The 26,114-nt window shown below is 45.2% G+C and overlaps 1 protein-coding gene across 1 annotated transcript in view; it reads right to left on the reverse strand.

Moving 5' to 3' along the window:
* NKAIN2 (sodium/potassium transporting ATPase interacting 2) overlaps positions 1 to 26,114 on the reverse strand; it is a 1,127,517-nt gene that overhangs the window by 582,621 nt on the left and 518,782 nt on the right. The gene's annotated exons all lie outside the window — the stretch shown is intronic.

Genomic DNA, 26,114 nt, shown 5'->3' on the forward strand with positions numbered 1-26,114 from the left:
GGGTGATTTTGCTCAGATCTCAAGCAGTATTTTCAAGGATGTCACATGTGCAGAAGCAGGAAAAATTACATTGTCACCTACACTATCAAATACTTCCCATCATGCCATGGCAGGGAAAACCAGATCTCTATGAAGACTGATCATCAGGAATATACTATATGCTATTAAAAGCACTAGGAGGGGCTTTGCCAGGGGGATGCAAGGAAGAGCCTCTCCAGACTGTAAATTCCTTGTGGTTGGGGAATGTGACTGCCACCTCTGTTTTATCATACTCTCCCAAGTGCTTAGTAAAGTGCTCTGCACACAGTAAGCATAATCAATAAATCAACTGAAGGGCCAGAAATCCACACTTGTTGAGTGAATGAGAGGTGCTGTAAAGAAATGACATATGTTAAAATGGGTGCTTTCAACATGAACATCCTAAGGGCTCCTTTTTTGTTTATCTTCAGCTCTCCACCTCTGCTTATAGACCTGCCACTTTTCAGCCAAAGACCATTTTAGCCTAGAAATGGAGAATGGGGGAAGGTACAAATGACCCCTTCTCCCCTTTACCTCCCCTCAAGCCCAACACACACACATGCCGATAATCCACAAACCTATCATACAGGAGTTCCAACCTCTTTCCTGCAAATTTAACTGTCTCTGGGACAATTAGCTGTCTGAGGAGAGGTGACTGGGCACTCACTATGTCGCTTCAGGCCCAGATAAACTTGGCAGGGAGAGATCTGGAGGCAGGAAGAGGGGAGAGATAGGGTGGCACCACCGGTTTTTTTGTTTGTTTGTTTTTATAAAAGGTCTCTTTGGGGGATTTTTCCCCCAAAGTGAAATTCCTAAGAATTTCAACTCTGTGGAAATAGTTTTAGAACACCCACTCCCAAGGTGAAATCACGGTACGCCTATCCAATAATTTAAGAGGAATCTGTGATTTAAGACATGCCACATACTTATGACATTTCTAATTACCATATAAACACTTAAAAGTATGCCCTTCCCTCTTGACTTAATTTGAAAGCAAACACTTCAGAGAAAATGTGCCCTAAATAATTGCCTGCTCCTCCGTGAATTCACCCTGTAGACGAGCATTTCCCCGCAGAGGCATTAGAAGGAAATGTTAATAAGGTGTTAAGGCCTACATGAGACCTCAATATCCTGAAGTCCATTAGGACTTCTAAGCTTTCACTTAGAGTGACAGCCCCATCTGGGTTATTCTCCCTCTCAGCAATTCATGCCTGGACCAAAAAGATCTAGAAGCACTTTTAGTCTTCAGGTTCACAAATATGAGCATCTTTCAAGGCTTACTTCTGGTTCCCTTTCTAGTCTCCATTTACACTCATTTCCTTGAAGAGCTCATTTGTTTAGTCCTACTGCTTCTACTACTATCTCCTCACAGATGATTCCCAAATTTACCTCTCCAGCCCTGACCTCTCTGCTCCACTTCAATCAGATTTCCTCTTGCCTTGAGGACATCTGTTCCTGGTTGTTCTGCCAATGCCTCAAACTTAACATGACTGAAAAACAGCACTCCTTGTCTTCCCACCAAAACCCTGGCCTCTTCAAGACTTTCCTATAACTGGAGACACCATCGCTGTCCTCCCTGCCTCACAAGCCTGTAACTTTGGCATTATCTTTGACTTGTCTCTCTCATTCAACCCACATATTCAGTTTGTCACCAAAACCTGTCAGTTCTACCTCTAAAACATGTCTAGAATCTGTTCTTTCCTCTCCATCCAAAAAACTGCCACTCTGATCTAAACACTTGTACCCTACCTTGACTACTGAATCAGCCTCTTGGCTGACCTCCCTGCCTCCTGTCTCTCCCTTCCCTAGTCCGTATTTCACTCTGCTCCCTGGATCATTTTTCTAAAATAATAATGATAATAATCAATTTTTTGAAATCTAGTCCAGGTTTCCTCACTCCTCAAAAATTCCAATGGATACCCATCCACCTCTACATTTAACAGGTGTTCCTAACCATGAGATTTTAAGCACTCAATCAGCTTTCTCCCTCCTATCTTACCTCGCTGGTCTACTACAACACCCCAGCCTGCACACAGTGCTCCTCTAAGAGCAAACTACTCATTAAACCTCTATCTCATTAGCCTGGCTGCCGACCCCTTCTCTACAACCTTCCCCTGGCCTGGAACACCACTCTTCCCATCTTCAAAGTGCTTCTAAAATCATATCCCCTCCAAGAGGTCATCCCTCACTTTTTGACATCCACCCCACCCTTAATCTTAAATTCTGCCAATTTCCCTATCTGTAATTTAAGTCTATCTCCCCCACTACAGTGAAAGCTCCTTGAGGACAGGAATCGTGTTAACCAACTATACTGTACTCACCCAAGTGTTTAGTACACTTCTATCCACACAGTAAGTGTTCAGTAAATACCAGATTGATTTTTTATACCAGATTGATTTTTTATGGTATTTTTTAAGCACTCACTATGTGCCAAACAGTGTAATAAGTCCTGGGGTAGACACAAATTAGTCACAAACAAATCATGTTGGACACAGTCCTTGTCCCCCATGGGCCTCCCAATCTTAATCCCCATTTTACAGATCAGTGGACTGGCACAACGAAGTTAAGTGACTTGCCCGAGGTCACCCGGCAGACGAGTGATGGAGCCAGGAATAGAACCCAGGTACCTGACGTTTGTTTGATTGATCGTTTGAAGCAGCAAGACCCAGAAATGACCTTGCCATATGGAATCCCCAAAATGTCAAAGTCAACACTGTTACCAATACATGGAACAGAGTTTGAATGTGATTGGTGAGCCTAGTGATTGGTTTGTGGAGAAGTCCCAGGCAGTGATTTGCTGAGAGTAGAGGCAGGGGCATGAGCAAGTCACACCCGCTGTGTCCCCACAACACTGTGTCCTTCTTCCACCTAATAGTAATAACAACAACAACTGTGATATTTGTTTAACACTTACGATGTGCCAGGCACTGTATTAAGTAAGCATTGGGATAGATACAAGGTAATTGGGTTAGACACAGTCCCTGTCCTTCAGAGGGCTCACAGTCTTCATCCCCATTTTACAGATGGGGTAACTGAGGCTCAGAGAAGTTAAAGTGACTTGCCCAAAGTCACACAGCAAACAAATGGCAGAGCTGGGATTAGAACCCAGATCTTTTTTGACTTCCAAGCCCGTGTTCTATCCACTAGACCATGCTGCTTCTCCTATAGTGCCTGGCACATAGTAAGCACTTAACAAATACCATAATTATTATTACTATGTCCCTGTCAAACAGAGGAAAAAGGCAGGAGTAGAGATGACTCTGGGAATGCCCGCCTCACCCCATCCCCACCAGTCCCTTAGGAGTACAGTTCAGGCCCTGGGCTGGTTTCACGCCTGACTGGACATGTGGGCTTCCCTATTTTCAGACATGGCATTTCTTGGGCGGGAGCGGAGAAGTGTTCCATCCTTTTCCCCATCTTTCTTCCTCTTTTTATCCTCCACACCCCACTTCACCCACTCGTCACCCTCACCTCTGGACCACCCTTCCACCCGTGCCTCTGTGTGCCCCCCGTTTCCCTTTCTATATCCACTTCTGCCCAGAAAGATCACACCTTGAGTCCCAGCCCGTGGCTTTCTTGCCTCACCCTCCCAGCATCCTGAACCCATTTCCCAGTGTCTCCGGTCCCCCCTCACATGTCTCCCCCCCGCCCATGTTTTTTCATATCCTCATTCTCTGCCTTTAACATTCCTTCATTTATTTACTGAACAGTTGCTATGCTTCATCCACAGCCACCATCACAGGCATCCCTTTCCATGGCTTTCCTGGGACATCTCCACTAGAATGTAAGCTGCTTGAGGGAGTGGATCTTGCCTACCAAATCTGGGTTTGTATATCTGTGTTTCTGTGTGCATCACACCAGCCTAAAGCTGGGTTTTGGCTTGTTGATTGAGAATTATAACAATAATAATAATTGTGGTACTTGTTAAGCGCTTACTACGGGCTAGGCACTGTACTATGCACTGGGATGGATACAAGCAAATCGGGTTGGACACAGTCCCTGCCCCACGTGGAGCTCACAATCTCAATCCCCATTGTACAGATGAGGTCACTGAGGCACAGAGAAGTGACTTGCCCAAGGCCACACAGCAGACAAGTGGTGGAATCAGGATTGGAACCCAGGCCTTTGTGCTATCCATTAGGCCATGCTGCTTCAGTGATACAGGACAACTTCTCAGAACATCCAGACAAGTTCAGCCTCAAACCTCTAATAGCCTGATTACAATCGGCTTCTTCAGCTATCACCGAGGCAGTCGGCGCTGCATAAATGAGGCCCACATGTGATGTTAGGCAGTGTATGGATGTCTGAGTAAAATTAATTAAGGGTATCCACAAAGCATTATTACCTAAAAATTGCCTAAACTCCTTGTGACACAGAACTCTCTTCCTCTCCTGGACTGAATAAATGGTAAATAAAAAAGGCCAAGCAGCATCGGAGCTAACAGACCCCACTATTCAAACTTCGGTTCGGGCAATGGTGCAGACTCAGCGGGGAAAACAGAGAGGATGAGATGCATCATTCAAACAGTGGGAAATCACACAGATAAATGCACCAATTATAGAAGAAAATAGCAGTACTGGAGTTAATTATGAAAAAAAATAGAGAGAGTATAATATCTCCACTAAGTCTGCAAGGCTAAAAAGAAATTACATCAACATATATCAACGATTTTTTCAGTGACAGAATAGTTCTATCAAACATTACTTACAAGGCACCATAGACTGAATAAGTGGATATGTTAATCTTCACTTAAAAATATGTCTATTTCCTTTTTTTTTCTGCTGGGCCCTGCCATCTTTCCTTACCTGCATTATCACTATTCTTCATACCTCAGAAAGTGTTAGGATTTGTGAATGAAGAGGACCGCCTGTCTAGTGGCTGGAATCAAAAAAGGGCCTTGTTTCTAATCCCGGCTCCCTCACTTGTCTTCTTTGTGAACTTGGACAAATCACTTCTCTTTTCTGTGCCTCAGTCACCCCATCTGTAAAATGGGACAGGGACTATATCCAGCTGGGTTACCTTGTAACTACCCAGCATTTAGTATAATGCCTGGCACATAGTGAGCACTTAAATACCATTATAAAGAGAGAGAGAGGGAAAAAAAAAGAACACGCGAGTACAAGGCTCATCCCCAGAGCAAAGGGGATCAGATTCAATATCATTACTCCCCATTATCAGATCAATTAATTTGTAATGACTGAATAATAATTGTAATAATGATACTGGTGGTATGTGTTAAGGACTCACCATGTGCCAAGCCCTGTACTAAACGCTGGGGTAGATACAAGATCATCAGGCCGACAGTCCCTGTCTCACATAGGGCTCCCAGTTCAGGTAGGAAGGAGAACAGGTATTTAATCCCCATTTCACTGATGAGAAACTGATGCACAGAGAATTGGTTTGGCCAAGGTGACCCAACAACTGATTGTATTTTCTGAATATTTATTATGTGCAGAGCACTGCAGGCATGTGCCAGAGTCAGAATTAGAGAAGCAGCGTGGCTCGGTGGAATGACCGCAGGCTTGGGAGTCAGAGGTTATGGGTTCTAATCCCAGCTCTGCCACTTGTCAGCTGTGTGACTTTGGGCAAGTCACTTCACTTCTCTGGGCCTCAGTTATCTTTTCTGGAAAATGGGGATTAAGACTGTGAGCCCCTCGTGGGACAATCTGATCACCTTGCATCCCCTCCCAGCGCTTAGAACAGTGTTTTGCACATAATAAGGGCTTAACAAATACCATCATTATTATTAATAATTAGAGTCCAAGTTCTCTGACTTCCAGTTCCATGCTCTTTCCATTAGATGACACTGCCTAGTGGGTGCAGAGCTCTTGTTCTGAAAACCTTCTGTGTGCAAAATACTGAACTAGAAGCTTGGGAGATCACAACTAAATGAAAGGAAATGATTTCTGCTCTCATGGAGTTTTCAATATAATGGTTGAGTCAGACTACATTAACTGTGTACATACAGTGAGAGCAAGGGAAAAAACAGACTCAGTTGGCAACAGAAAGAACACATCCAGTTCTACACTGCACAATTTGGAAAGGACTCTATTAAAGGACTGTTCTTCCTACAATGTAAATTGGATTGGAGAGAAGGCAAGTTTTGTGGGTGCGAAGAGGAGGAAGGAGGCTAGTGTTGGAAACAAGCTGAATCGGTCATTCAAGTTCCACTTTTCACTCATTAGGTCATATTTAAGGGCGAACTGTGTACAGAGCACTATACTAAGCTCTTGGAAAGTACAATTCAGCAATAAAGAGAGACAATCCCACAGCGGGCTTACAGTCAAGAAGGTGGGGAGACAGACATCAAAGCAAGTAAACAGGTATCAATATAAATAAATAAAATTATTGATACGTCCATATACACGAAAGTGCTGTGGGGTGGGGAGAAGGGGGTAGAGCAAAGGGAGCGAGTTGGGGCGATGTGGAGGGGAAGAGGAGCTGAGCATAAGGGGGGCTTAGTCTGGGAAGGCCTCTTGGAGAAGGAGAGACTTCAGAAGGGCTTTGAAGGGAGTGCGGGGAATTGTGATTGTTTGGTGGATTTGAGGAGGGAGGGCATTCCAGGACAGAGGTAGGATGTGGGCCAGGGGACAGTGATGGAACAGGAGAGAACGAGGCTCCGAGAGGAGGCTAACGGCACCAGAGGAGCAGAGTGTGAGGGCTGGGCTGGAGAAGGAGAGAAGGGGGAGGTGAGGTAGGAGGGGGCAAGGGGATGGACAGCTTTGAAGCCAATAGTGAGGAGTTTTTGCTTGATACGAAGGTTGATAGGCAACCACTGGAGATTTTTGAGGAGGAAAACGACAGGCCCAGAACAATTCTATAGAAAGATAATCTGGGCAACATAATGAAGTAAAGACTGAAGTGGGGAGAGACAGGAGGTTGGGAGATCAGAAAGGATGATGATGCAGCAATGCAGTCGGGATGGGATGAGTGAGACTTTTTGCACTTTACACACAGATGTCTTAAAATGATCGTCTTTTAACTGGTATCACATCTATAACATGAATGAATGGACTCTGAATTGTTCTGCTCCTGGTTACCCAAAGGGCTGAGGAACTCATCTGGAGAGAAAGGGGTGTTGGCCACAGGGTCTGCCTGTTCTTCAAGCTTGGCTGGGGGGAGGGAATCTCAGGCCCCATGGGGTGGGGGAGAGACTGGGTGAGGAAAGAGTGAGGACCCGAAAATCCTCGGTTCAGTGTGGCTGTACATTCTTATACATAGGGTGGGGAGGGATTGAGCCTGTGGAGATTACACTTTACACTTAGTACAGTGCTAAGTGCTTTTTACATTGTGCTTTTTACTTTGTTTGGCACACAGTAAGCACCCAATAAGTACGATTGAATCAATGAATGAATAGGGAACGGTTCAGAAGCCACAGTGTAAAGAGCTTTTAGCAGGGGGTGAGGCTGAAGGGAGTCAGAGATCTTAAGGGAGCCTGGCACTTAGGGACAAACAATAGTGCAGAGCTTTTACCCTCTACCCCTGAAATTTTGCCACCCAAAAATAAAACCAGTGCAAAATTTGGTTTGTCCATGATGGACAGGCTTTTCTCCATTGCTGCCTCCTCCCATCCATCCCTGTCTTCTATAATGGGCTATTAAATAATAATAATAATGGTACTTGTTAAGCATTTACTATGTGTTAAGCATTTTTCTAAGTGCTGGGGTAGATGCGAGTTAATCAAATTGGACACTGTCCCTGTCCCACACTGGGCTCACAATCTTAATACCCAATTTTTTTTTTAGCAGATGAGGTAACTGAGGCATGGAGAAGTTGTGACTTGCCCAAGGTCAGACAGCAGACAAGTGTTGGAGCAGGGATTAGAATGCAAGAACTTCTGACTGCCAGGCCCAGGCTCTAGCCATTACTCCACATTAAAGTTCCTTCGGGTAGAAAACAATCAGTGGTATTTATTGAGTCTCACGATGTACAGAACACTGTAATAATAATAATAATGTTGGTATTTGTTAATTGTTTACTATGTGCAGAGCACTGTTGTAAGTGCTGGAGTAGATATAGGCTCACAGTTAATCCCCATTTTACAGATGAGGAAACTGAGGCACAGAGAAGTTAAGTGATTTGCCCACAGTCACACAGCTGACAAGTGGCGGATTCGAACCCCTGACCTCTGACTCCCAAGCCCGGGCTCTTTCCACTGAGCCACGCTGCTTCTGTACTGAGTACTTGGGAGAGTACAGTACAACACAATTAGTGAACATGTTCCCTGCCCATAGAGAGTTTACAGACTAGAGGAAAAAATGGTATTTGTAAAAAAACGTAAGCCAAGTGTTGGTCTAGGTACAAGTCAATTAGGTGAACACTGTCCCTGTCATCCCACCTGGGGCTCACATTCTTAATCCCCATTTTATAGATGAAGGAACTGAGACACAGAAAATTGAAGTGACCTGCCCAAAATCACACAGCAGACAAGTAGTGGAGCCGGGTTTAGAACCCAGGTCCTCTGATTCACAGGCCCGAGCTCTTTTCACTAGGCCATGCTGCTTTTCACCATCAAAAACAAGGTAGATTGCCACCTGTTGAGAAGCAGCATGGCTCAGTGGATAAAAGCACTGACCTGGGAGTCTGAAGGATCTGAGATCTAATCCCAGCTCCTCCACTTAGCTGCCGTGTAACCTTGGGCAACTCACTTCAAGTCTCTGGGCCTCAATACCCTCATCTGTAATTTGGGGATTAAACTGTGAGCCCATGTGGGACAAGGACGGTATCCAACTTTATCACTTTGTATCTACCCCAACACTTAAAACAGTGCTCGACATAGTAAGTACATTCCGATTTGTACATTCCAAGCGCTTAGTACAGTGCTCTGCACATAGTAAGTGCTCAATAAATACTATTGACTGAATAAGTGCTTAAATACCATCATCATCACTATTATCATTTTTATTATCTGTTACCAGAGACAACTTCAAACTTTTTGGCTACCCTGAGGCAGGAAAAAAAAAATTACTGATGCTTCTTATAATGTGTAGCACCATCAAGCAGTCCAGTCGAAACCACGGAATCAAGTTCATGACTCTGGAGGTGGTCCCCTGCCCGCCCTCACTTGCTCTACAGTAAGAATGCTTTCATATTTTCAACCATCCCTGTGATGGCGGTCCCAGAAGGCACGTGTCACTGGAATCTCGGCTGAGATTGGCTCTAGGTCTTATCTCAACAACTGATTTTTAACAACAAGAGAAAATCGTAAGGCATCTGAGGAGGAATCTGTCTCAACCTTTCTTCTTCTGCCTCACAGAACTGCCCCAGGTTTCAGAATGTCCCCAACCTTGCTATAAGGCACCATCATTTGTGTTTTGGTGCCTCTACAGGGGAGCATTTAATGCAGTAGAACAATGCTTAGTGAGTGTTTTTATATAAAACTACAGACCCCCTTTAGAATGTGTGCTCCCTCTAGACTGTAAAGCTTGTTGTGGTCAGGGCAACTACCCATTATATTGTCCTCTCCCAAGTGTTTAGTCCAATGCCTTGTGCACAGTAAGTGCTCAATGAATATGATTGACTTGAGTAACGATAATAGAGGAATTGGTTGAAAAGATGCCAGAGTGAGTTTTTTTTAAGGTATTTGTTAAGCACTCACTGTGTGTCAAGCACTGTTCTGAGTGATGGGGTAAATACATATTAATCAGGTAGGATAGAGTTCCTATCCCACATAGGGCTCAAAGCCTAAATAGGAAGGAGGAAAGGTATTGAATACCTATTTTACAGTGGAGGGAAGTGAGGCACAGAGAAGTGAAATGTGAGCTCAAGAAGTGAAATGTGAGCTCACTGTGGGCAGGGAATGTTTCTGTTTATTGTTATGTTATATTGTTATAGACCAAGTACTTAGTCGTGCTATGTACGTAGTAAGCGCTCAGTAAATACGATTGAATGAAATGACTTGCCCAAGGTTACAACAGCAGGCAAGCAGTGAAACCCGGATTAGAACCTGTTTTCTGAACTCCCGGGCCTATTGTCTTTCCACTAGGCTCTCTGCCTTCTATTTCTAATGTAGAAACTGGTAAGGTATGGCTCTCGGAGCCCAATGTGGCTCGGTGAGCATCAGTCCCACTCTGAGAAAGAAGCTGCCTCCAGATAGGAGAGGCTAAAGCCCAGGAATTAACTATGGTATTTGTTAAGCGCTTACTATGTGCCAGGCACTGTACTAAGCGATGGGGGGATATGAATAAATCGGGTTGGACACAGTCGCTGTCTCATGTGGGGTTCACAGTCTCAATCCTCATTTTAAGGAAGAGGTAACTGAGGCGTGGAAAAGTTAAGTGACTTGCTCGAGGTCACACAGCAGACAAGTGGCGGAGCTGGAATTAGAACCCCTGACCTTCTGACTCTCAAACCTGTGCTCTATCCACCATGCCAGGCTGCTTCGTGGGTCAGTGGGCCAGCAGGCCTACGGACAGGAAGGCTGCTTCAGGTCTCCAGCTCCCGCTTGTCAACGGTGCCTGCTTTTCTTGCCTCTGTTCTGGAAACAGCCGGTAAAGTGCTCCGATAGCCAAGCCACGCCACGGTCCTCACCCGTGTACCTTTTTGCCCCTTACCGCCCCCAATCTCTGCCCGTCGGGTGCACAACAAAGGGGGCTGTTTCCCCACAGCTCTGAAGAAGGCACCCATCTCTCACCTGCTACCCTGGGTGTCTTGCTTCATTCCCCACCTCCCCGCATCACTTCCTTCTGCTCTGGTCCCCTCTCTCGAGGCTAGCTCCCTCCATTGCTGCTGCTACAAGGCAGATGTGTCTCTGTGGAACAGTGTCACCAAACATTCCTCACCGAGCATAACACAAAATGGCCAAGTCACAACATTTGACTCTTTTGGGCAAATAGCATATCTATAATTCTGTTTATCTATTTCGATGCTATTGATGCTTGTCTACTTGTTTTGTTTTGCTCTCTGTCTTCCCCTTTTAGATATTGAGCCCATTGTTGGATAGGGACTGTGTCCATCTGTTACCAAAATGTACTGTCCAAGCAATTGGTACAGTGCTCTGCACACAGTAAGTGCTCAATAAATGATTGAAGTTACTGCCTTAGGTTTTCCTATATCCTTAGAAACACAACTACCATGATACATATTACACTCTCATTAATATCAATAATAAAATAGAGTAGATTCATATAATAATAATAAATATGGTATTTGTTAGGCACTTTACTAGGTGCCAAGCACTATTCCAAACACTGGGGTAGATACAAGGTAATCAGGTTGTCCCACATGGGGTTGACAGTTTTAATCCCCATTTTACAGGTGAGGTAACTGAGGCCCAAAGAAGTTAAGTGACTTGCCCAAAGTCACACAGCTGACAAGTAGAAGAGCAGGGATTCAAATCCATGACCCCTAACTCCAGGTCTGTGCTCTTTCCATTAAGTCACACTTCTTCACACACAAATACACACACACCTTTACTAATGGTGACCAAGGTCTTTTTTTTTCAGTTTGTTACCAATTATTAGCTGACGTTATGCCACAAGGATCATTTATTTTGGATTGTTTCTGATTTTCTCCCAAATTCTAAATTCACTGGGGAGGATACCTAAGATAAAAACACCTCTGACTAACCCCAGGTCCAGACTGCTGGTGATGGTGAAGAAACTTGGATCATTGTTCTAGTCCATGGTGGGGAGTGGGGCTCCAAAGTGGGAGCCCGGAGGGACCGGGCTGAAAAATTCTTAAACTTACCCAGATGTTTCCCATTTATGGTCCCTGATGCTGACTGTCTTCCATTTAGCTGCAAGAGCAGAAGCAGTGTTGCCTAATGGCTAGAGCATGGGCCTGGAGTCAGAAAGTCAGGGGTTCTAATCCCATCTCCTCCCCTTGTCTCCTGTGTGACCCTGGGCAAGTAACTTAACTTCTCTGGTCCTCAGTTCCCTCATCTTTAAAACGGGGATTACGACTGTGATCTCTTTGTGGGGCAAGGACTGTGTTCAACCCAATTATATTTTATCTACTCCAGCATTTAGAAGAGTGCGTAGCATATAGCAATCACTTAATCAGTACCATAATTAATTAGTAGTAATGACCCTGGTGAATTCCTAGGGAATTAATACACTTAATATAATAAACACAGAATCTTGTGAGCAAGGACGTCTACCAACTCACATGTTATATTCTCCCAAGCATTCAGTATAGTTCTCTACATACAGCAAGCACTCAATAAATTTGACTGATAGAAAACCTGGGGGCCTACAAGAGAAAGCCACAGAGTTCCATATCTTCCATTATAGGACTTGCTATCAGAAAGCCAGTTCCACCTTCCTTGCCACAGATATAAGGGGTTGAGTCTGAGTCCTGACAAAATCTTTAAGAGGTCACTGCTAAAGGATTACTTGGGGGATTTTGGTGTTTCCAACCTAGATTCTCCATGAAGGATGGGTAAACCTCAGGGACAGCAGAGCTGGAAGATTCGGTCAATCAATCAGTCGATCAGTGGCATTTACTGACCATTTGCCATTTTCAGAGAACCGTAAAGAGCGTATGGGAGAATACAATACAGTGGAGTTGGTAGGCATGTTCCCTGTCCTCAAGATGCTTACAGTCTAGAAGGGGAGACATCTAAGATAATGATAATATCTAAAAATATAATAAAAATTATATTTTTCATTAGCCACCCCAGACTGTAAGCTCCTTGTGATAAAAGAATGTCTCCCAACTCTGTTGCATTGTACTCTACCAAATATTTAGTATGGTGCTCTGCGCTTAATACATTTCACTGATCATTATAATTATCATTATTATCACTAATTCCCAATGTTCACACTAAACACACCCAACAAATGCCCAAGAACAAACTCTGGTTTCACTTGCACCCCAGCTAGATCTAGATTCCAGATGGTTCATAGTGAGTGTATTCCCTTCTCCTCTGCTGGAATATTAACAATGAAGAGAGACAAAAGCATCTCTCCATTTAAGATATTCTACCAATGGAAATACCTCATGAATCAAGAAAAGGCCTTCAGCATAGAAAAGTTTCAAAACTGATTCAGCAACCTGTTGTCAGAATAAAGTAAAAACAACAACTTCGTCTCATTCAGCACCAATTAGCTGTTCTCCCTTCTCTCAGGTAGAGTCACACAAGAAAACCCCTAAATATTGTAATAAGCATCATTAAGTTTCCTTAGCTATGCAACCATTTATGCACCGACAAAAACATGAAAATTGCTTTTGTGAATTCCTCTATGGAAAAAAACCTGCATTTTAGAGTTGTTTCTCACAGAGTACTTTAACTAAAAACTAAAAACCTCGTATTAAGTATTTTTGAGTGAATTTGCTTTCTCTTCCAAAGATCTCACTTTGAATAGATGAATGAAGAAGGAGAGGGCTCCTTATGGAAGGAAGGACTTTGCTACAACAATGTAAGGAAATATATTTTTAAACTGTTTAACTTCACTTCAATCACTTGACATTTTGCTGTACAGCTACTGAATTCTTCAAGCATCTGCACTATCAAATGAATACCTCCATTGTCCCCTGAGGCTATGTGGAGCTCAGAAGTGTGTGATCCAGAGACCAGGCTGAAAAAACATTAACCTGCTCTCTGGCCAACTTAAGGTCTCCATTTTCTCTATTGAAGGCCTGTATATTAGTCCGCTAAATGATTTCCATTCAGTAGCATTTACTGAACACCTACAGTATGCAGAACACTATATCGGGAGCAGAGTTCAGAATAGATAAGTAGTTCAGTTCATCGGGGAAGCAGGGTGGCTCAGTGGAAAGAGCACAGCTGGGGAGTCAGAGGTAGTGGGTTCTAATCCCAGCTCCGTCACTTGTCACCTGTGTGACTTTGGCAAGTCCCTTTACTTCTCTGGGCCTCAGTTACCTCATCTGTAAAATGGGGATTAAGACAGAGCCCCACGTGGGACAACCTGATTACCTTTTACCTCCCTGAATGCTTAGAACACTGCTTTTTCACATAGTAAGTGCTTAACAAATACCATCACTATTATTATTATTTGCCCATTCATTTGTATAATAATATCTTTTGAACTACTGTGTGCAAAACCCTGCACTGGGTTTCCTACTGAGGACAGAATTCCTCAGCACACAAGGAATACAGAATACTAAGCAATGAGGCATGTAAAAAGAAAAAGCCAACGAGTTCCTCCTCTCAAGGAACTTAGAGTTTTCTGCAGGCTCATAATCTCACTTTGTTAATTTCAGTTCGGTTTTTCCCTTCCAAACACCGGGTTGAGGAACGTGTGTTTTTTTGTCTTGTCTTACGCTGCCAAGATATTTTTGACCCACAGTGAAGCTATTGTACTAAGCCCTTGGGAGAGTACAACAGAGTTAGCAGACACATTCCCTGCCCATAAGGAGTTTACAGTTTAGAGGGGGAGATTGAGAAGCAGCGTGGCTCAGTGGAAAGAGCATGGGCTTGGGAGTCAGAAGTCATGAGTTCGAATCCCAGCTCTGCCACTTGTCAGCTGTGTGACTGTGGGCAAGTCACTTAACTTCTCTGTGCCTCAGCTACCTCATCTGTAAAATGGGGATTAACTGTGAGCCTCACGTGGGACAACCTGATTACCCTGTATCTACCCCAGTGCTTAGAACAGTGCTCAGCACATGGTAAGCGCTTAACAAATACCAACATTATTATGGACATTAATATGAATAAATGTCAGTAATAAGTGAGGTCTTTTTTAGGAGCTTGCTATATGCCAAGCTCTTGGTAAGCAATGAGGTAGGTACAGAGTAATCAGATTTGGTTCAATCCTTGACCCACATGGGACTTTCAGTCTGAGGGGGAAGTAGAACAAGTATTTAATTCCCATTTTAAATATGAGGAAGCTAAAACAGATAAATTCAGTGACTTTCCCAGGGCGACACACCAGAGAAGTGCCTGAGCCAGAATTAGAACCCAGGCCTTCTGACTCCCAGGTCTGTGATCTACCTACTAGGCCTCTCTTTCTCAATAGAAGCACCAACTCAGCACCAGCCCAAACTATAATAATGTTGGTATTTGTTAAGCACTTAGTATGTGCAGAGCATTGTTCTAAGCGCTGGGATAGATACAGGGTAATCAGCTTGTCCCACGTGAGGCTCACAGTCTTCAACCCCATTTTACAGATGAGGTAACTGAGGCACAGAGAAGTTAAGTGACTTGCCCACAGTCACACAGCTGCCAAGTGGCAGAGCTGGGATTCGAACCCATGACCTCCGACTCCCAAGCCCGGGCTCTTTCCACTGTGCCACGCTGGACAATGTTTTCAACTCTGCACATGGATTTATTTATTTTTTAAAGGAGCAGCTGTGAGGAAAAAAAAAAAGAGATTCATTAAGTTCCAATCCAATTAAAATCCCATTCTCATCTGGTCAGTCATCAGCTGTCCCAGACAATTGAGCTACCAAGAACCTTCTTAATCTGTCTCCCTCCTCCTGTTTCCATCTATCAAAACTCCTCGAGTTTTTCTTCCTTATCAGTGACGGTGTCAGCGACAAAATGACAAGTGTTTCTGGCTGAACATGATTAGGCTGGAGCTCACCCTGATTCACTTTACCCTACTTGATCCAACTCCTTAGAAATTTAATCTGTCGCACTAATATGATGAGGGAATGAGGCTGACACTCTGCATAAATTCCCTGCTGGGCTTCTCCCCTCTCCACCCTATCACCTTCCAACAGTCATGTTAAAACATTGCCGTCTCTCCATGTAATCCTAGAAAATCACCATTTTTCAAGCAAGAGGGTTAGAAAACCTGTGGTATGACATTCGGGGAAGTCCAGAGAAGAGTGAGGCTTCAATTCCATGGTTGAACTGCAAGGCTCTAAACTGGGAATTGCCAGGCAGAGTGGATCTTTTTCTGTGAGGCTCTTTGTTCAATCATATTTATTGAATGCCTACTCCGTGCAGAGCACTGAACTAAGCACTTGGGACAGTGCAATACGACGTAGTTGGAAGAATCACTCCCTGTCTACAGTGAGCTTACAGTCTAGAGACTAAAATCTACAGTCATATATTCCTATGTCAATGCACAGGGAATAGAAATAAAAGTAATAAACCGGTATTTTTTTTTTACTACACGCCAGGCGCTGTACTAAGCACTAGGGTAGTTACAGGCTAATCAGATCAGACCCAATCCTTGTCCCACGTGGTGCTAACAGTCTTAAACCCATCTTGTAGATGAGGTAAATGATGTACAGAGAAGTTGTGACTTGCCCAGGATCATAGAACAGTAAGAGGCAAATCCGGGATTAGAACACAGGGCTTTGCCGTGTCCTGTGCTCTTTCCACTAGGCCACAAATACTTCCCAGCCTTCTCCCTGTGATACCTTAATCAGTCAATGGTATTTACTGAGCAATTCCTGTGTGCGCAGAGCACTGTTCTAAGCACTTAAAAGAGTTTAACACAACAGAGTTAGCAGACACATTCCTTGCCTACAACAAGCTTACAGTTCAGAGGGGGAGGTAAACATTAATATGCATGAGGAATTTATAATATAATTTAAAGATACGTACATAAATTCAATGTAAAGCCCTGATTGCATTATAAACATTTCTCTGTTGACAGCGTGAGCAAAAGGATAGCCCTAAAATCAAATACCGTGAAGAGCTTAATTCCACACAGTAGCAAGGTTTTTGCATTAACCGTAGGGATACCGTGAAGAGCTTAATTCCACACAGTAGCAAGGTTTTTGCATTAACCGTCGGGCTCCTTCTGATTCTCCATACTATGTGCATTTCCTACCCTCTGCTCCCTTTCCTGGATATAAAAGAGGATCCAGACATTCCAGGAGGAATGTCAACAAATGATATTGTACTTTCCCAAGCAGTGTTCTACACTTCATATTATTAATTGATCCAGAACACTTTGTGGTATCAAAGTGTGCATTATCAGCTCCCTCTAAACATTTCCCTCTTGTTCCACTGCACGAATACAATTTGTGTCTCCCTGTTATTCCTCTTAGGCTGTAAATTTCTCGAGGACAAAGGCCACATCTTTTACTTTTATGTAGGCTCCCAAGGGCCTAGTATAGTGCTGTGCCCACAAGTAGAAGCCAAATGCAGTACTCCACATATAATAACTAAGTACAGTACTCTGCAATTAGCAGACACTCACCTCTGCATTCTGTAGCCACTCAGTAAAGGGCTCAGTACAATATTTTCTCAATTGAAGCTACTGAATAAATGCATGTTTTACTTCTCACTGTCTCTCTCTCTCTTCCATTGCTCTCTTCTCCCCAGGTATGTGCTCTGCCTAGGCTTTGGCACAAATAACATTAAATTCACGACTTCAGGGAGGCAACTTAGATGTTCCCACTGTTATTGGTTGACTCTTTTCTCAATTTGCCCTGGATGTCTTCAGGATGACTTCTGACTCTGCTCCCTGAGCACCTCAGCATAGAAAGAGCCACCTTTACTCCTCATTACAGAATTTTATATTGGTCTGACAGCTCCCAAACGAGCTTTGGTTTCACCCCTCTTCTTTAGTTTAAGCTTCAGCACTGGGTATCCAGGAGGCTGATTTATTATTACAGAAGCAGAAGCCCGGGCTTGGGACTCCGAGATCATGGATTCGAATTCCGGCTCCGCCACTTGTCAGCTGGGTGACTGTGGGCAAGTCACTTCACTTCTCGGTGCCTCAGTGACCCTATCTGTAAAATGGGGATTAAAAACTGTGAGCCCCCCATGGGATAACCTGATCACCTTGTATCCCCCCAGCACTTAGAACAGTGCTTTGCAAATAGTAAGCGCTTAACAAATACCACCATTATTATTATTATTATTAAATAACAAAGCAGGTAGTAGCCATTTCCTAACAATATTCATAGCAGGTCAGAGGCCACCTATATACCAGAAAGCACAGGGTTGTATTCCCCCAATGATTTCAAGCTAGATTATGAATTTAGGATTCTTAGCATTACACTGAATCTCTGTGTATTGTCAGTCAGCAGTACTTACCGAGTGCTTACTGTGTGCAGAGCACAGTACTAACTGCTTTGGAGAGTGTGATATAACAATACAACAGACACATTCCCTTTTTTCTGACATCTCAATTTATTCATCAATCAGTCAATAGAAGTGGCGTGGCTTAATGGCTAGAGCACGGGCCTGGGAGTCTGAATCTGCCACTTCTCTGCTGTGTGACCTTGGGCAAGTCATTTAACTTCTCTGGGCCTCGTTTACCTCAACTGTAAATTGGGGATTAAGACTTTGAGCCCCATGTGGGACAGAGACTGTGTTCAACCTGATTAACTTGTATCTACCCAGTGCTTAGAACAGTGCTTGGCACATACTGAGCATTTAACAAGTGCTGTTATTATTATTATTATTAGGTCATGGGTGACCTTAGAAAGAGCAGTCTCGGTAGAGTGGAGGGGACGGAAGCCAGATTGGAGGGGGTCTAGGAGAGAATGGGAGTTAAGGAATTCTAGGCATCGATTGTAGAGGACTCGTTCTAGGATTTTGGAAAGGAAGGGTAGTAGGGAGATAGGACGATAACTGGAGGGGGAAGTGGGGTCAAGAGCGGGTTTTTTTAGGATGGGGGAGACGTGGGCGTGTTTGAAGGCAGAGGGGAAGGAGCCCTTGGAGATTGAGTGGTTAAAAATAGACGTTAAGGAAGGGAGGAGGGCAGGGGCGATGGTTTTAAGAAGGTGAGAGGGAATGGGGTCCGAGGCGCAGGTGGAGGGGGTGGCACTTGCGAGGAGGGAGGAGATCTCCTCTGAGGATACTGCAGGGAAGGATGGGAAAGTAGGGGAGGGGGTTGCTGGGGGGGAGGGGAGAGGCGGAGGGGTGACTTTGGGGAGCTCAGACCTGATCGTGTTGATTTTCGTGAGGAAATAGGTGGCTAGATCACTGGGGGTGAGAGATGGGGGAGGGGGAGGAACAGGGGGCCTAAGGAGAGAGTTAAAGGTCCGGAACAATCGGCGGGGGTGACGGGCATGGGTGTCGATGAGGGAGGAGAAGAAGCTTTGCCTGGCGGTGGAGAGGGCAGAGTTAAGGCAGGAAAGGATAAATTTGAAGTGTGTGAGGTCGGCTCGGTGCTTGGACTTTAGCCAGCAGCGCTCGGCAGCTCGAGCATAGGAGCGTAGGAGGCGGACGGAGGAGGTGATCCGGGGCTGTGGGTTAGTGGAGCGAGAGCGGCGGAGGGAAAGGGGGGCGAGAGAGTCGAGATGAGTAGAGAGGGTGGAGTTGAGAGCGGAGACCCGATCGTCGAGAGTGGGAAGAGAGGACAGGGCAGCGAGGTGAGGAGAGATGCTATTGGAAAGACGGATGGGATCGAGAGAGCGGAGGTCTCTGTGGGGCAGTAGCGAAGATTTGCAGGGGGAGGGAGTGTGAGAGATGAGGCAGGTGAGAATGTTATGGTCAGAGAGAGGGATTTCAGAGTCGGTGAGGGAGGAGATAGTGCAGCGGTAGGAGATGACGAGATCGAGGGTGTGACCGAGTCGGTGAGTGGGCGCGGTATGGTGGAGGAGGAGGTCGGCAGAGTCGAGGAGGGATAGCAGGCGGGCGGCAGAGGAGTCGTCGGGTACATCCGTATGGATGTTGAAGTCTCCGAGGATCAGAGTGGGCAGAGAGAAGGAGAGAAGGAAGGTGAGAAAGGGGTCAAGGTGGTTGAAGAAGTCGGAGGTGGGACCGGGAGGGCGGTAGATGACGGCGACAAGTAACTGGAGTGGGTGGTAGAGGCGAATGATATGGGCTTCGAAGGAGAGGAAGGGGGGGGGGGGAGGAGGGATAGTGCGGAAGCGGCAACGGGGCGAGAGGAGGAAGCCGACGCCTCCTCCCTTACCGGTGAGTCTGGGGGAGTGGGAGAAGGAGAGGCCTCCGCCGGAGAGAGCGGCGGCGGAGACCATGTCTTCGGGAGAGAGCCACGTTTCCGAAAGGGCGAGGAGGAGGAGAGAGCGGGAGAGGAAAAGGTCATGGATGAAAGGCAGTTTGCCTGTAATAGAGCGGGGGTTCCAGAGGCCACACTTGAAAGTAGCTGTGGGTGCAAGGGGGGGAGGGGGGAAGGGCGGGGGGAGGGGAGGGTTTGGATGGGAAGGAGGTGGCGGGGCCCTGGACGAGGAGAGGGGGATGAGGGGTGGCGGTGGGACAAGAGGACTGGGATGGGGCATGGGTCCACTCTACCGAGATTGCTCTCTCTAAGGTCACCCATGACCTCCTTCTTGCCAAATCCAATGGCTCCTACTCCATTCTGATCCTCCTTGACCTCTCTGCTGCCTTTGACACTGTCGACCATCCCCTCCTCCTCCATACCTTATCTCACCTTGGCTTCACGGACTCTGTCCTCTCCTGGTTCTCCTCTTACCTCTCTGGCCGATCATTCTCGGTCTCCTTCGCCGGAGCCTCCTCCCCCTCCCATCCTTTAACTGTTGGAGTTCATCAAGGGTCAGTTCTTGGCCCTCTTCTGTTCTCCATTTACACTCACTCCCTCGGTGAACTCATTCGCTCTCACGGCTTTGACTACCATCTCTACGCAGATGACACGCAGATCTACATCTCCGCCCCTGTCCTCTCCCCCTCCCTTCGGGCTCACATCTCCTCCTGCCTCCGGGACGTCTCCACCTGGATGTCGGCCCGCCACCTGAAACTCAACATGAGCGAGACTGAGCTCCTCATCTTCCCTCCCAAACCCGGTCCTCTCCCAGACTTCTCTATCACCGTGGATGGCACAACCATCCTTCCCGTCTCTCGGGCCCGCAATCTCGGTGTCATCCTTGACTCGTCCCTCTCGTTCACCCCACACATACTATCCGTTACCGAGACCTGCCGGTTTCACCTCTACAATATCGTCAAGATCCGCCCTTTCCTCTCCAACCAAACGGCTACCTTACTATTACGGTCTCTCATTATATCCCGACTAGACTACCGTGTCAGCCTTCTCTCTGACCTCCCTTCCTCCTCTCTCACCCCTCTCCGGTCTATTCTTCACTCCGCTGCCCGGCTCATCTTCCCGCAGAAACGATCTGGGCATGTCACTCCCCTTCTTAAACAACTCCAGTGGTTGCCTATCGACCTCCGCTCCAAACAAAAACTCCTCACTCTAGGCTTCGAGGCTCTCCATCACCTTGCCCCTTCCTACCTCTCCTCCCTTCTCTCTTTCCACTGCCCACCCCGCACGCTCTGCTCCTCCGCCGCCCACCTCCTCACCGTCCCTCGGTCTCGCCCATCCCGCCGTCGACCCCCGGGTCACGTCCTCCCGCGGTCCTGGAACGCCCTCCCTCCTCACCTCCGCCAAACTGATTCTCTTTCCCTCTTCAAAACCCTACTTAAAAATCACCTCCTCCAAGAGGCGTTCCCAGACTGAGCTCCTCTTCCCCCTCTACTCCCTCTGCCATCCCCCCTTTACCTCTCCGCAGCTAAAGCCTCATTTTCCCCTTTCCCTCTGCTCCTCCACCTCTCCCTTCCCATTCCCACAGCACCTTACTCATCCGCTCAACTGTATATATTTTCGTTACCCTATTTATTTTGTTAATGAATTGTACATCGCCTCGATTCTATTTAGTTGTCATCAGTTTTTACGAGATGTTCTTCCCCTTGACGCTGTTTATTGCCATTGTTCTTGTCTGTCCGTCTCCCCCGATTAGACCGTAAGCCCGTCTAACGGCAGGGACTGTCTCTATCTGTTGCCGACTTGTTCATCCCAAGCGCTTAGTACAGTGCTCTGCACATAGTAAGCGCTCAATAAATACTATCGAATGAATGAATAATTATTATTATTCATAGAGAAGCAGTGTAGCTTAGTGGAAAGAGCATCGGTTTGGGAGTGAGAGTTTGTGGTTTCTAATCCCGGCTCCGCCTCTTAATTTGTCAGGTCACTTAACTTCTCTGTGCCTCAGTTACCTCACCTGTAAAATGGAGATTAAGACTGTGAACCCCACGTGGGACAACCTGATTGCCTTGTATCCCCCCCGGCCCCCAGCACTTAGAACAGTGCTTGGCATGTAGTAAGCGCTTAGCAAAAAACATCATTATTATTATTATCATTATTATTATTATTATTAAGTGCCAATTGTATGCAGAGCATCATACTAAGTCCTTGGGGAAGTACAATAGAGATAGTAATCATGCTCCCTGTCCTAAAGGAGTGTAGAAGCTGGGGAGATAGATGATGACCTCATTTACAGGAGTGGGGGAGGAGAAGCGAAAATGGATATAAGTTAGTACTTAAATTGCAGGACATATAATTCGGTGACTGATGACTTGGCATTTCAATGGCACATAAAATATTTGCACATATAGTTTATGGAGAAGGAAATAGTATAACAAATGTACAGTTATATCTCAACTTCATTTTGGTGTCAATTTCAAATCAAAAAAATTTGGCCCTTTGAACCTTCCCATGGATAGAAAAGTGCCAGATGAAAGGAAAATCCAAGGGCTGTAATATGGTGAACTTCAGAATTATTTAGACTTCCTATTGGCTATCAAAGATTCTTCCATTCTGTCCTGTTTGCAATCCCTCCTCTAATTTGGGCCAGAAATTGGAATTGTTCTTTTAGGTTTGAGTGAATTAGAGAAAGCCAGTAAATTCCAGACAAGTTCTCCACAGTATCCCTTTCTTAGCCAATCCCTGCCTCAGACCAGAACCAATGACCTTTTGGCTAAAATCAATTGCACATGCTGCACAGGACACTATCCCAGGGAAAGATAGAAGTTTCTGTGAGGAATGTGTCTGCTTAGTTGCACTCTCCTAAGCTGTTAGTACGGTGCTCTGCCCACAGTGAGTGCTCGATAAATATGATTGAATGAACAGTGTAACAGTTGCCTTCCAGTACATTAATTCTCAGATTAACAATGCCCCATCGAACACCCCTAACTTTCCTTCTGATAATCCATCCAGGGCTTCTCTTTGCTTTAAAGCAGTCAATCATCTCGCCCCACCCTACCTCACCTCACTAATCTCCTGCTACAGCCCAGCCTCCTCAAGCCACTCCTCTAGCACCAGCACACATTGTGCCCCGATCTTGTCTATTTTACCACAGGCTGCTTTCCCACATCATCCTCCTTAGCCTGGAATTCCCTCCCTCTCCATATACGCCAGACCACCACTCCCTCTACCTTCAAAGCATTATATAAAGTAACATTTCCTCCAAGAGGCCTTCCCCGATTAAACCCTCTTTACCCTGGCTTCCTCTTCCTTCTGCGTTGTCTATGCAGTTGCATCTGTGACGTCTGAACATTCATATTCACCTCACCCCCAACCCCACAGCATGTATATACATATCTTTAAATAAAATATTATGTTATTTACTAATTCATATTAATGTCTCTCTCCCACTCTAGACTGTAAGCTCGTTATGGACAGGGAACGTGTCTACTATCGTACTCTACCAAGTGCTTAGTACAATACTCTGCATATAGTAAGTGCTCAATAAATACCACTGGTTGATTGATAATGGTTAAACCCTAGTTGATATTTCTAACATTCCTAACTTTTCTTCTTAAAAATCCATTCAGGATCTCTCATGCATTTACGCTAGCCCTTCTTGAACTTACTAGTATTACTCTACATTACTTGCAGTGTGAATGAAATTCATGTGCTTACCTCTTGCTGATTAAAGAAGAATATCTTATAAATTATTTTGAACCTACGAGCTTCTAGCTTCTATGAGTGCCCCCTCCTCCTACCCAGGGACTGATGGAGGATTCAGGGATTTGGTCTGTCTATACCTTTCATCATTTTGTAGACTTACAGCACTTCTCTTCTCAACCTCAGTATTTCCAGACTAGAGCCAGCCTTTAAGTTTCGCTTCTTTCATTCTGGTTATCTTGGTTTCCCTTCCATGGACTTTGCTCAACTCAGATCAATCCTCTGTAAGATATGGGGAGCAAAATTATACCCTGCATTCCAGGGACAAGCATTCCAATTCCTGCTGGGCAGATATTTATCAGAGGGCTTGTTGGAGTGACCAAAGTCAGAAGGGGTTAGTCTAGAGGACACATAACTTGAATACTATCAATTTTCCTGACAACTGATCTCTTTAGTGTGAAAGATAAAGGCTGTCCATGTCTCTACTAATTCTGATTCCATGGTTAGGGCCATTAGGGACTTCTGTCATTTGGACAATGACTTATTGATGAGGCCTTTTAGCAGGCTTCGATATGTCTCAATTCTGTTCATTCTTTGTGACCTGCAAGTTGCCTGGGGCAATGGATAAAATCTAGAGGGCATGTTTGCTCAGCTGAAGGTCTACAAAACCGTATGATGAATCCTCTTCTGCAGCATCTACATACCAGCCAAAGGTAAAGCAGATATTATTTCCATAGCTTGAGTGTTCTAGGATCTCACAATCCCAGCTACAACTCATTTTCTTGATGCTTTTCACATTTCCACAAAGTTTACATTTCGTGCTTCCTTCAGCCTAGCCACGGGTATTTCAGGAATTTTTATTCTTTTTCATAATAATAATAATGGTATTTATTTAGCACTTACTATGTTCCTAACACTGTTCTAAGCACTGGGGTAGGTACAAGCTAATCAGGTCACTTGGGGCTCAGAACCTTAATTCCAATTTTACAGATGAAGGAACTGAGGGACAGAGAGGTCAAGTGACTTGCCCAAGGTCACATAGACTTGTGGCAGAGCTGGGATTAGAAGCCATGCTCTCTGACCTCCAGGCCCAGGCTCTTTCCACTAGGCCACGCTGCTTCACTGCTTTCTTCCCATTGCGGCCATTAAATACAGCGAAAGAAGAACAATAGCATTCCAAAATCTGTTTTTCCTTCTAATTACCCCAGTGTTTAACATTTACTAAGTGCTTAATACCTTTTGCTGATTTGGTGGCATTGAGGCTCAGAGAGATTTGATTATGCTTATTTCATTTTTTACTGAACAGCTAAACTATCCCATATTATATCCTTCTAATCACATCTTAGATTAAAAAGTACGAGCAATGGAGTGAGTGGAACTGAAATCCTTTATGAAGGTATGATGCTGACCCAGCCACTGGAATCTGATTCTGCGGTGGTTTCTCTCCTTGGTAGTCAAACTTTCCTTCAGAAAGTTTACATTTTCCCTGGATACTTATGAAATAAGCATGAATAATCTCCAGCTAAGTCCTCCAGGAAGATGGATTGTTGTTTCACTTTCTCAGGGGAATCATAACTCTGTGCATGGAAAACTCACTTCCCAGGAGGAGCAGTACACATTAAAAGAAGAGCATTTCAAGGCTGGGGGCGTTGCATCCTTCGAGGAAGGAAACTCAGGTTGGAGTTTCATCTTGGACTCTGTCTCTGTCCTGGATTTATTGACCTGCTATGGCCCGTGTATAGGAAAGGCCTGCTTAAACATACCTGATATTATGAAGCCTAAACCCCAATTGCCCCTTTCATAAATTTCAGTGGAATACTGAGGAATATCATCTCCCCAAACATAACCCTAAAATAAAATGCTAAAACCCATTTTGTATGGTGTGTATGAATATGAAATTGATTATGTGTTTTGGTCCTATTATTTGTGCTTCTACTGTGCTTTCCTAAGTGCTTAGCATAATAATAACAATGATGGTATTTTTTAAGCACTTATTATGTGCCAAGCACTGTATTAAGTACTCAGTAGATACAAGAAAATTGAGCTGGACACAGTCCCTAACCGATGTGGGACTTACAGTCTCAATCCCTATTTTACAGACAAGGTAACTGAGACCCAGAGAAATGAATTGACTTGCCCAAGGTCACACAGAAGACAAGTGGTGGGGCCGGGATTAGAACCCATGACTTTCTGACTCCTTGGCCATGCTCTATCCACTGCACTATGCTGCTTCTCCTTAGTATAGTGCACTGTTCTTCTCCTCCTTCCTCCTCCTCTTCCTCCTCCCCCTTGCCTAGTGGATAGAGCATGGGCCTGGGAGGCAAAAGGACCTGGGTTCTAATTCCTGCTCCGCCACTTGTTTGCTGTGTGGCCTTGGACAAGTCACTTAACTTAGAGAAGCAGAGTGGCTCAGTGGAAAGATTCCGGGCTTGGGAGCCAGAGGTCATGGGTTTGAATCCCAGCTCTGCCACCTGTCAGCTGTGTGACTGTGGGCAAGTCACTTCACTTCTCTGGGCCTCAGTTACCTCATCTGTAAAATGGGGATGAAGACTGTGAGCCTCATGTGGGGCATCCTGATTACCCTGTGTCTACCCCAGTGCTAAGAACAGTACTCTGCAC

Source organism: Ornithorhynchus anatinus, chromosome 2, assembly GCF_004115215.2.
Source record: "Ornithorhynchus anatinus isolate Pmale09 chromosome 2, mOrnAna1.pri.v4, whole genome shotgun sequence".
NCBI classification, from domain to species: Eukaryota; Metazoa; Chordata; class Mammalia; order Monotremata; family Ornithorhynchidae; genus Ornithorhynchus; species Ornithorhynchus anatinus.